This window comes from Myotis brandtii, unplaced genomic scaffold (assembly GCF_000412655.1).
Source record: "Myotis brandtii unplaced genomic scaffold, ASM41265v1 scaffold382, whole genome shotgun sequence".
NCBI lineage: Eukaryota > Metazoa > Chordata > Mammalia > Chiroptera > Vespertilionidae > Myotis > Myotis brandtii.
This window is the reverse complement of record NW_005364671.1, coordinates 3,042,442-3,052,540: the sequence shown is the minus strand read 5'-3', so window position 1 is coordinate 3,052,540 and position 10,099 is coordinate 3,042,442. Positions and strand designations below refer to the sequence as shown.

At 42.3% G+C, this 10,099-nt stretch overlaps 1 protein-coding gene across 3 annotated transcripts in view; it reads right to left on the bottom strand.

Moving 5' to 3' along the window:
- The window catches only part of SPATA6 (spermatogenesis associated 6), a 68,999-nt gene that overhangs the window by 51,549 nt on the left and 7,351 nt on the right, over nucleotides 1-10,099 (bottom strand). The window lies entirely within an intron of this gene.

The window sequence follows — 10,099 nt, the reverse complement described above, 5'->3', positions numbered from 1 at the left end:
CAAGGGGGCGGGGCTTCAAAGGGCACAGTGAGGTCGGGTCAGCTTCTGTGACATCAAACTGTGAGCCCAAAAGCAGACAAAGGAGAGAGTACGTGTGTAATGGGACCGGGTGCAGGGAGACAGTTGGACTCCTGAGTCCTGAGTTCTAACGTGGCGAAGCACCGTGGGCTAGTGGCGTCCCCTACGGCATCAATTACCCCAAGTGTAAAAGGATAACTGTTCTTATTTGAATTTCACTATCCACTTTACAAAGACATCTTGAGGAAACAGGATTAGAAGAGACTTGGCAGAATCATAGTTTTACCTTTCACATTTGATGTTTAATCCGTCAAAACTCAGTCTTTGTACATGATGTTGATAGGAATCTGGGATTCTGACTTGTTTTACCTCTACGGAGTGAGCTAGATTTCCCAACACTATCTCCTAAACTTTTCAAACTTCCCCTTAGTGCTTTGTGGCACCCCCTGTGTCATATATTAATTACCTGAAGTTCTGCCTTCAAGTTTTCTATTCCGTTCCAGTCTTCTATCTGTCATGCTTGCAACAGTATCACACTGCTTTATTACTAGGACTTCTTAATATCCTGTTCGGCAAGGCTCTTCTTAATGGGATTGATTTAGCTATTTGTGATCCTTTATTGCTTCATTTTATTTTAGAGTACCTTCATCAGGTTCCTCAAACAGTCCAACTGGAATTTTTATTATGATGCATTAAATTTATGGACTAATTTGGGAAACTGACATCTTAGGAATATTACATCATCCTATCCAAGAACATAAAATGTTTATCCATTTATTAGCTCATATTCTATGCTCTTTACTAGAGGTTTCAAGTTTCTTGCATAAAGATTCTACTTAATTCCTAGGTATTTAATTATAGTTTTTCTTTATACTATTGAAAAATAGTTTCTTATTTTTATTATATTTACTAGTTTGTTATTACAACTGAATAATGTTTTGGCAGGCAGTTTAATTACTGGATGATTACCTTACACTTGTGCAGACAGTGATAACATTTGTTAGTGCAGATATGTATAAAGCCCAAGATGTTTTTTTAAAATATATTTTGATTGATTTCAGAGAGGAAGAGAGAGAATCATTGATTGACTGCCTCCTGCATGCCCTCTACTGGGTTCAAGCCCACAACCTGGGCATGTGCTCTGACTTAGAATGGAACCATGATCTCCTAGTTCAGTGATGGTGAACCTTTTGAGCTCGGTGTGTCAGCATTTTGAAAAACTCCAACTTAACTCTGGTGCCATGTAACATATAGAAATTTTTTGATATTTGCAAATATATTAAAACAAAGACTTATATTTTTGATATTTATTTTATATGTTTAAATGCCATTTAACAAAGAAAAATCAACCAAAAAAATGAGTTCGTGTGTCACCTCTGACACGCGTGTCATAGGTTCGCCATCACTGTCCTAGTTCATAGATTGATGCTCAATCACTGAGCCACCACCGGCTGGGAAACCTAAGATGTTTTTAAAGCCCCTCTAACTTGATAGGACTCAACTTCCAAACTCTGTTTCCCCTATAGGTTTTGTTATGCTTGGTTATAGACTTTGTTAAGGCACGTCTAGTGCAGACTTTAGTATAGGGCATGGTTCTTTCTGGTAAGGTGCAGCCTTTCTGGTATATCACTTGGAATCCAGGAGTATTAACAAAGTGCTAAAAAAATACATCTCCACAATGGAAGGTTCATAACTTCAATGTTCCCCAGCAGCATTTGATCTCAAGAAATTCTGTTCTGTTCCTAACCCTGTAGCAGCTGCTAACTGGAAAGCCTCAGGTGGTCTCACCCTGTGTGCATGAAGCTCATCCCTCAGCCTTGAACTTTTGGGGAAACCCCTCATAGGTTTCTGGACTCTCTCTGCATAGCTCCTGTCCTAGTCAGTTTGGGTGGCTACTATGCCAGAATAGCATTAACCAGGTAGCTTACAAACGGCAGAAATTAATTTCTCGCACTTCTGGAGGCTAGAAGTCGAGATCAGGGTGACAGCATGTTGGATTCTGGTGAGCGCCCTCTTCTGGGTTTTGAATGGCCATTTTCCCTTTGTGTCTTCATGTGGAGAAGTGGACACGGGAGCGCTTGGGGTCTATTTTATAAAAGCACAATCCCATTTGTGAGGGCTCCATCCTAATGACCTAATTACCTCTCAAAGGCCCCACCTAGAAATACCATTGCATTGGAGGTCAGGGTTTCAACATATGAATTCAGGGAGCACATTTGATCCATAGCAAACAATTTGAAGGTGTTCCTTCTGTCATAGCCTTCAAGTTTCAGCGTCATACAAAAATTCAGCTGCCAATTTCCAAGCCCAGACATAGAATTTTGGTAAAAATTCTAACATGCATGAGTAGCAGCATTGTGAATGGCACCACTATAATTAATGATATCTCAGGAAGCTTTATCATCACAGGTAGCAGATAAGACAGAAATAGTATTGCTTCTGCACTTCCTCTCCTTTTATCCTCTGTAAAATTTTATGGGACATAAGTCTAATAAAAAATGTAAGCTCTTAATCTTTCCCAGAAATCCTACCTCATTTGATGAATATTTTAAAGGAATAAATTAGAGAATTTTTTTATTCTTTTATACAGTCTACTTTGCATTTATGAAGTGAGGATGGGAACTCAGACTCTAGCCAAACTGTCAGCTGGTCAGAGGCCTTTCTAAAGACCTCTATGCTTCCTCATGCATGTTCAATCTCCATAAAAGAATTGATTTCTGACAGTCAGTATCATCATTAGTTATAAGGCAATTAACATAATAATAACCATTCCATTCAGTGATGGTACATTATATATCAGGGGTTGTATAATGTACTTTATATACATAATTATATACCTCACACATCTCTACAAGGTAAATATTTATATCCCCATTTAACAAGCGAGGAAGTGAGTTTGGAGTAAATGAACTTGCCCAGCTCTCAGAGCCCTGGCACAGCAGGAATGTGAACCAAGTCTGCCCTACTCCAAAGGCAGCCTTCTTTCCACTATAAAATGCTGTCACTCATTATTTATTCTTTAAATAATATCGCTCACAAACATACTAATGAATTTAAGATACAATGCAACCAAATAATCATGATGACAACAGTAATTATTATAGTAATAGATATTATATATATGTCATTATGATCTTGCATTTGAATAGAAATTTGTTTCTGAAAGCATGTTTGTCACTTAATTTGATTCTCAGATTCTCAGAATGATTCTGCATATTTTAAAGTAGAACTATTTCTAAACCTCTAACACTAGACTGTAGAAAGGTGTGAAAGGTTTAAGAAAAGCAAGACTTGTAAAAATTTCTGATATAGTTTGGCATGAAAAGGTATTGTAAGAGTTTTCTTATATAGAACAATATGAATTGTACCCATTGGAGGAAAAAAGTGTTTGGCTTAAAATGTATTATACAACTATAATAATAAATACGCAGGAGAATGTTTTGTTTTATTAATATTGTCTCCCTACACAAGATATGCTAGCTCAATCAATACTAATGAGATTGCCATTCTGCTGACTGAGTTTTAGGAAGTAATAACCCAATGAGGAATCACTTCCAATTTCTCATATATCAGCCTCACGGAAAATGAACTTGTAATAGATGAGTTTGCTTCTGAAAAACAAGAGGTGAGCATGGGAAGAGAGTATGAAAGTTCTGAGCCCTAGTTACAAACTGGATCTGCTGGAATTGGGCATCACTGCCATCCCAGTGGGTGGCCTCATGAGAGGCCACACTACTGCCTCTTTTCAGGAAAGGAAGGGCCTGGGCACCAGCCAACAGCATTGCATTTACTGTAAGCCACACCCACTCAGGGAAGAATTTCTGAGTGCAGAAAGGTCCTCTAGTGTTGGAACTAGGGAGCTGTTGGGGAAGGAGGAGGTTTCTGATGTAAAAACTGCTTATTTCATCTACAACTACCCAGCTGTAAGCACCTGGGCCACTGAGTATTTGTGGTAAACTGAGTAATAGCCTTGAAAAGATGAGTACATTCTAATCCCCAAAATCTGTGAATGTTACTTTCTATGGCAAAAACGACTTTGCAGATGTGAACAACCTAATGATCTTGAGATGGAGAGAGTATCCTGCTTTATCCAGGTGGGTCTTAGTAATCACAAGGGGGGCAGAGGGAGTCAGAGTCAGAAAGAGGGTGATGTGATCCTGGAGGCAGAGGGAGCAGAGGTGATGTGATCCGGGCCGTGAGCTGAGAGACTAGGGCAGCCTTTAGAAACTGGACAAGGCGAGGAATGGATTCTTCCCCAGAGACTGCAGAGGAACCAGCCCTGTCAACACTTTGGTTTTAGCCTGCAAGACTCATTTCAGACTCCGGACCTCCAGAAATGTAAGAGAATACATTTGTGTTGTTTTAAGCCACTGAGTTTGTGGTCATTTGTTACAGCGGCCACAGGAAACTTACCATACTTGATTCGGTCAAAACTGCAGGTGGGTTAGAAGTTAAACAGGCTGACGGCACATTTCTTAAACTAGTCCAGAATTAATTTTCCAACGGAAATGGAAAGTTTAAAAATCATGACACAAATAGTGGCCTCAGAGGACTTTTTAAGTCCCACTGTCGGAAACACATACACCTCTGCATTGTCTGCAGGGGCTGGTCTCTTAGCACCTTTAGTGATAAACAGCCCCAGGCAGTCCTTCCTATGCCACCTGCCAGTTTCAACAAAACTAAATTGTAATAACAGTCCCTGAAACTGACTCAGGCCTACTAAGTGAGGGTGTGACCAAAGCCACATAAGGCCACATTGGAACCCAGTGACTGCCCTTCCCTGGGTGTCCCCTGCATGTTCCTCTGGGTAATCTCCCTCAAATGGACATGGTCACTGATGCCATTGAGAGTCTTCAGTTCCCCTTGTTCTTACAGGAAAGAAGAGTGGTAATGAGTTGGGTCTCTTCCGACTTTAAAATAGATATGCAGCCGGACGCCTCCACTGAAGACCCCCTTTTACCTTGCTCCTCTCTCAGCGTCTATTCATCATAACAAGATTGGCTTCTCATCTCTCCCTCAAAGTTCTAGGATTTTTTTTCTCTTAATAAAGTAAAGAGATTTTCTGTGATGGATGTAAAGGACTCTCAGATAAATGATGGTTGACAATACCTAAAATTACATATCTGCTCCTACTGAGGTAAATGAAATCAGTACCTTTGGGAGAGAGGCCCAGGCATCTATATTTTTAAAATTTCTTTAGGTAATTGTAGTCAGGATTGGGAACCACCGGTCTCAGCCAATCATGAACATCCTATTCCTGGCTAAATTTTAATCCCAAGGATTATGAGCTGAAATGTGTCCCTGAAATGAGATTCTTTTTTTTTTAAAATATATTTTATTGATTTTTTTACAGAGAGGAAGGGAGAGAGATAGAGTTAGAAACATCGATGAGAGAGAAACATCGATCAGCTGCCTCCTGCACATCTCCCACTGGGGATGTGCCCGCAACCCAGGTACATGCCCTTGACCAGAATCAAACCTGGGACCTTTCAGTCCGCAGGCCGACGCTCTATCCACTGAGCCAAACCGGTTTCGGCCCCCTAAGATTCTTAAATTGAAGTCTTGACCCCTATTTATCTCAAAATGTGACTATTTGGAAATAGGGTGTTTAAAGAGGTAATTAAGGTTAAATGTGGTTATTGGGGTGGGCCCTATATCCAATGGTGTTCTTATAAGAAGAGGAGATTAGGACAGAGACTCACATGCAAAGAAATAGAGAGAACATGGCCATCAGCAAGCTAAGGAGAGAGGCCACAGAAGAAACCAATCCTGCCAACCTCTTGATCCTGAACTTTGAGCCTCCAGAACTGTGGGAAAATAAATTTCTGTTGTTTAAGCCAGAAACTGTTGTCATTAGTTATGGCAGCACTAGCAACCTAACACAACTAGCAAAAAAACAACAACACTTGATTTCAAATCCATTTTACATTTTCATCTTAGGAACACTCATTTTCTGAGCTCTGACCATTAGCATGGGCTGTGCTTTCTTTTTTCAATCATAATAGCTTTCACCATAGGAAAATACCAAATACTTAGGTAAATTGCTTTTACTTGCAAAATACAGAAAACTCAATTACCAATGGCTTAAGAAATAAAGACATTTAATTATCTCTCATAACAAGAAGTCTGGAGGTGGTCAGGAGGGGGATGCAGCTGGAGCTCACCTGGTTTGCAAGCCCAGGTCTTTCAATCTTTCCACTTAACTGTGTTCAGCATGTTGTTGCTTTAAAGATGTTTTTTGTCTTCATGGTGGTTGTCTTCAGGCTGGTTGTCCAAATTCACAACAGGAAAAGGGACAAATGGAAGTACCAACAAACGAGAAAGTCATGCCTGTACCTTTTCATAGGGAAATAAAAGCTGTTTCAGAAGCATCCCAACAGACCTCCTTTGCTAGGTCACAGGGCCTCCTGCAGCTGTAGGGAAGGCCAGAAGTGGAATATCTCACAAATGAGAAAAGGGTATTCATGACCATGACCGAGAACTAGTGTTCTCAATCCTCACTGGAATCACTTGGAGAAATTTAGAAAATATAGCTACCTGGGCTTCATTCCTACAGTTGCAGATTATATATTGTAAACTCTACAGGTGATTCCATTGTGTAACCAGGTTGAAAACCATTGGTGTGTGGACCAATAATGGTTCATCCATGGCAACACCTGGAACAACACCTGGGACTCAGCAAGCAGGGGAGAAAAACAGTAGGATAGGGATTAATATCTTGTGGCAGACACAGTTAGAAATTATTTGCTCATAAAACAAGAACAATGAAACAGGATTTGGGCATATTTGCATATAAGATTGAAAGGATTGATCAATCTCTTTGTTCTCTCCATTTCTCCTCCATCTCCCTTCCCTTTTATTCCTCTTCCCCTCTAATTTCCTTTATCTCTATCTCTCCCCCTCACACTCCTTATTTCTAACACATCGTTATAACCAGGGTTAGATCATTGTAAGCAGAATTATAAGAAGTGTTCCCCCACAGAATCCAAAGAGAACATCGAGTCATTGGTTGAATGCTTCCAGTGACAGAAATTGGAAGATTGCTATGAAAATATTCCTTGGGCAATGAACAGAAAAATGTGATAGGCAAACACAGTACTGAGGAAGGAGCTAATGCAAGTCAGGGACCCTGACGCCTCTTGAATATACAATAAATTTGTTGGTCTGTCACATAGCGGACACTCAAAGAATGAATAGATGTGGAAGGGAGGTAAAGGAGGAAGAAGAGGAGGAAGCAGGAGGAACAGTGCTGATACCTGAGAAAGAGATGCCAGGTACTGCTGGTTGTTGATGGGGTGTCATCAGCACCCCAGCCTGACCTGAACCAGGGAAACTACCTTTGCTTGTCCACTGGGGCTTCCGACCTCCTGGGTGAGCTGCCTGTGTTCTCCTTCCTCTTCACCCCAGCTGTTCTACCACACAAAGGGCTATATTCTCATCGCTGTGGCAGGAAGTTTGCCCATTACCAACCCTCCCTGTGTGCCTCTTTGATTTGCAACATTTAAAGGGCATGAAGAGCTGCATTGAGATGCAGGCTTTTAAGCCTGAAGTTAGCCTAGTGTGAGTCCCCACTGAAACATCCTCGCTGGCAGGAACTGCTGAGCACAGCTGGGTGGATGGCAGCATTTGCCCTATAAAACATTTGATACTTTGCCAATAACTGTAAAGAGGAAAAGAAGGCCCCTGTCTAGTTTGAAGTTACAGAGCAGCTTTGGAATGTGCTGACCAAAGCACAGTGTGCCCCTAGCTCCATCCGATTAGAGTGTCCCAGACCTGCTATGAACACAGTGCAGTTGGCAGTGCGCAGGCCTCTGACCCAGCCCCCACTCAGCAAAGCCCCCGATCCCTCTCTTCCCCAGGGGGTGGGGGAGAAGGGTGTCCTCAGGAACCACTGAAGCTGGCCAGCCAATGGTGCCACAGTCATTCTCCACTTCACCTCGTAGTGGCTTTGTTTGTCCATGGGTGCAACTACCATGACAGAAGAATGGAGACCCAAACCTCCGCTGAGTTACTGTCTTTCTTTAGCTGTTTCTTCACTTGCACCCTGGCTTCTCTGCTTTCCCTCTCGGGGGCCTTGAAGGGGGAGTCTCTCCAGGCAGTGCAGACATGCCCCTCAGTCAGACTTCAGAGGACAGGTAACCTACTGAAAACAGTTACTTACAAAGCTTACCAAAGGTCAACGCCCTTTCCAGTTTTCATATTCATTCTTGACAAGTGTGGGTCATGCTATCCAGGGCCAAGTTGGAAGACAGTTGAATGGTAGCATCCACTATCAAGTGCAACACATGATTCTTTCCTGTTAACCCACAAACAACAAGATCCTGACAGGAGTCCAGGGCCAAGTTGGAAGACAGTTGAATGGTAGCATCCACTATCAAGTGCAACACATGATTCTTTCCTGTTAACCCACAAACCAACAAGATCCTGACAGGAGTTATAGGCCCCGCCTGTAGGATGAACTCCTTGAAAACCTGTGCATCCTGCTGAGGGGATCCTGTGAGATCCAATGCGCTTGAGGATTCAAATGCCTGGAATTTGGGCTCAACCATCAGGTTCAAGTCCTGACACTATTTCTCCCCAGGAGGCCTTATGCAAACAGGATTCCTGGAATCTTTGCTTTCCCTGTCTCAGTCTGGCTTCCCCAGGACCCTCAGACAATTATTTGAGTACCAGTACAAGTAGTTTATTGAGGTGGTGATCCCAGGAAACGAATCGGATAAGGAAGGAGGCCGTGCAGATCACCATTGTGGGGAACTGGAGCCTAATTTCACTGAGAGCCCGTGCAGAATATATACCTGAGAATCATTCCACCCAAAGGGCGAGAAATCTGGTGTCTTTATCCATGCATTCCCATCAGCCATTGTGTGAGAGTATTAATTCCAGTCCTCCTTGACCTGCCATGTGGGCAGAGCGGGCTCCAGCAGCTGCAGAAAGCAGAGAATCACAGGCGCTGGCAGAGGGAAGTGTGGTCAGTGAGCACCAACTGCTGCATCTGAGATAACAGGGGTGGACACTGACATGGGAGGCTGTTGTTCCCAAGGTGGATAAGCAGGACCCTCTCGTGATCCATAAAGAGGGCCACAACCAAGCAAAAGTAGCTTGTGTGAACTTCAGAGTGTGGTGATACTCTGCATGGAAGCCCTGAATGATCTAACCAGCAAGGAACAGCTGGGATGTAGGAACTGGACCAGGCCTACATCCCTGGACTGCTGGGCATTGACAAGAGGAAGGCCAGGAGCTGGGGTTTCGGACAGAAATCTAAGTTCCAAAAGAAATTGGGTCTGAAAGGAAGGGAAACTGAGGCATAAATCTGCATTGCTGTAGATAAATGGTTCTCCATGAGAATGCCATCACCTTATGTTTCAGAAAAATGTGGGTCTTTTAAAAATGACTGTCCTGGCACTTAGTGGGAAATATTCAGAAATACATAATGAAGCGTTCAGCATCCCCAAACCCTACCCCTCCACATATTCTTAAGGTGAAAAACGTATTTATAAATATCTGAATTTACAGCCTAACTTCATTTTGCATAGAAACTCAAAGCCACTTTTGCCTAATTTTAGTACAGAGCAGTCTTATTTTGTTCAGGACTCTACACGAGTTTAGAAAAACACATAGCTCTCAGCTAGTGGCAGTATTTGAATCACCAATTCCGCATGCCTGACTGAGTGAGCTTGCATTTGCAGTTCTTTTCAGGTAATTTTCTGAAGAGATGAAAGCCTGTACTACTTCATTATATCTTTTTATGTAGCTGTGCCAGAGCTGAGACTTATTGCTCTATGCTGATCAAAAATACTGGGAAGAATAAAAATAGCTCCAGACTTCCATGCTGGTGGGGACCAGCGACTGCCATCCTGTTAGCCTCCTCCACCCTGCATTGTGTTGACTGATTCCGACGTTTGCCTTCAGATTTTGGTATCTGCTTTACAAGGCTATCAACAAATCTTCTAACTTCCATACCTGAGTGGCTAAGGTGTCTGAAAACCTTAGCCTAAAAAAAGCAGTTAAGAGGGATTGGATGATTAGAGGTGTTTACCCAAGATATGTGATTCTGGAGTGAGCAAAGGTGGATTGAGGGACC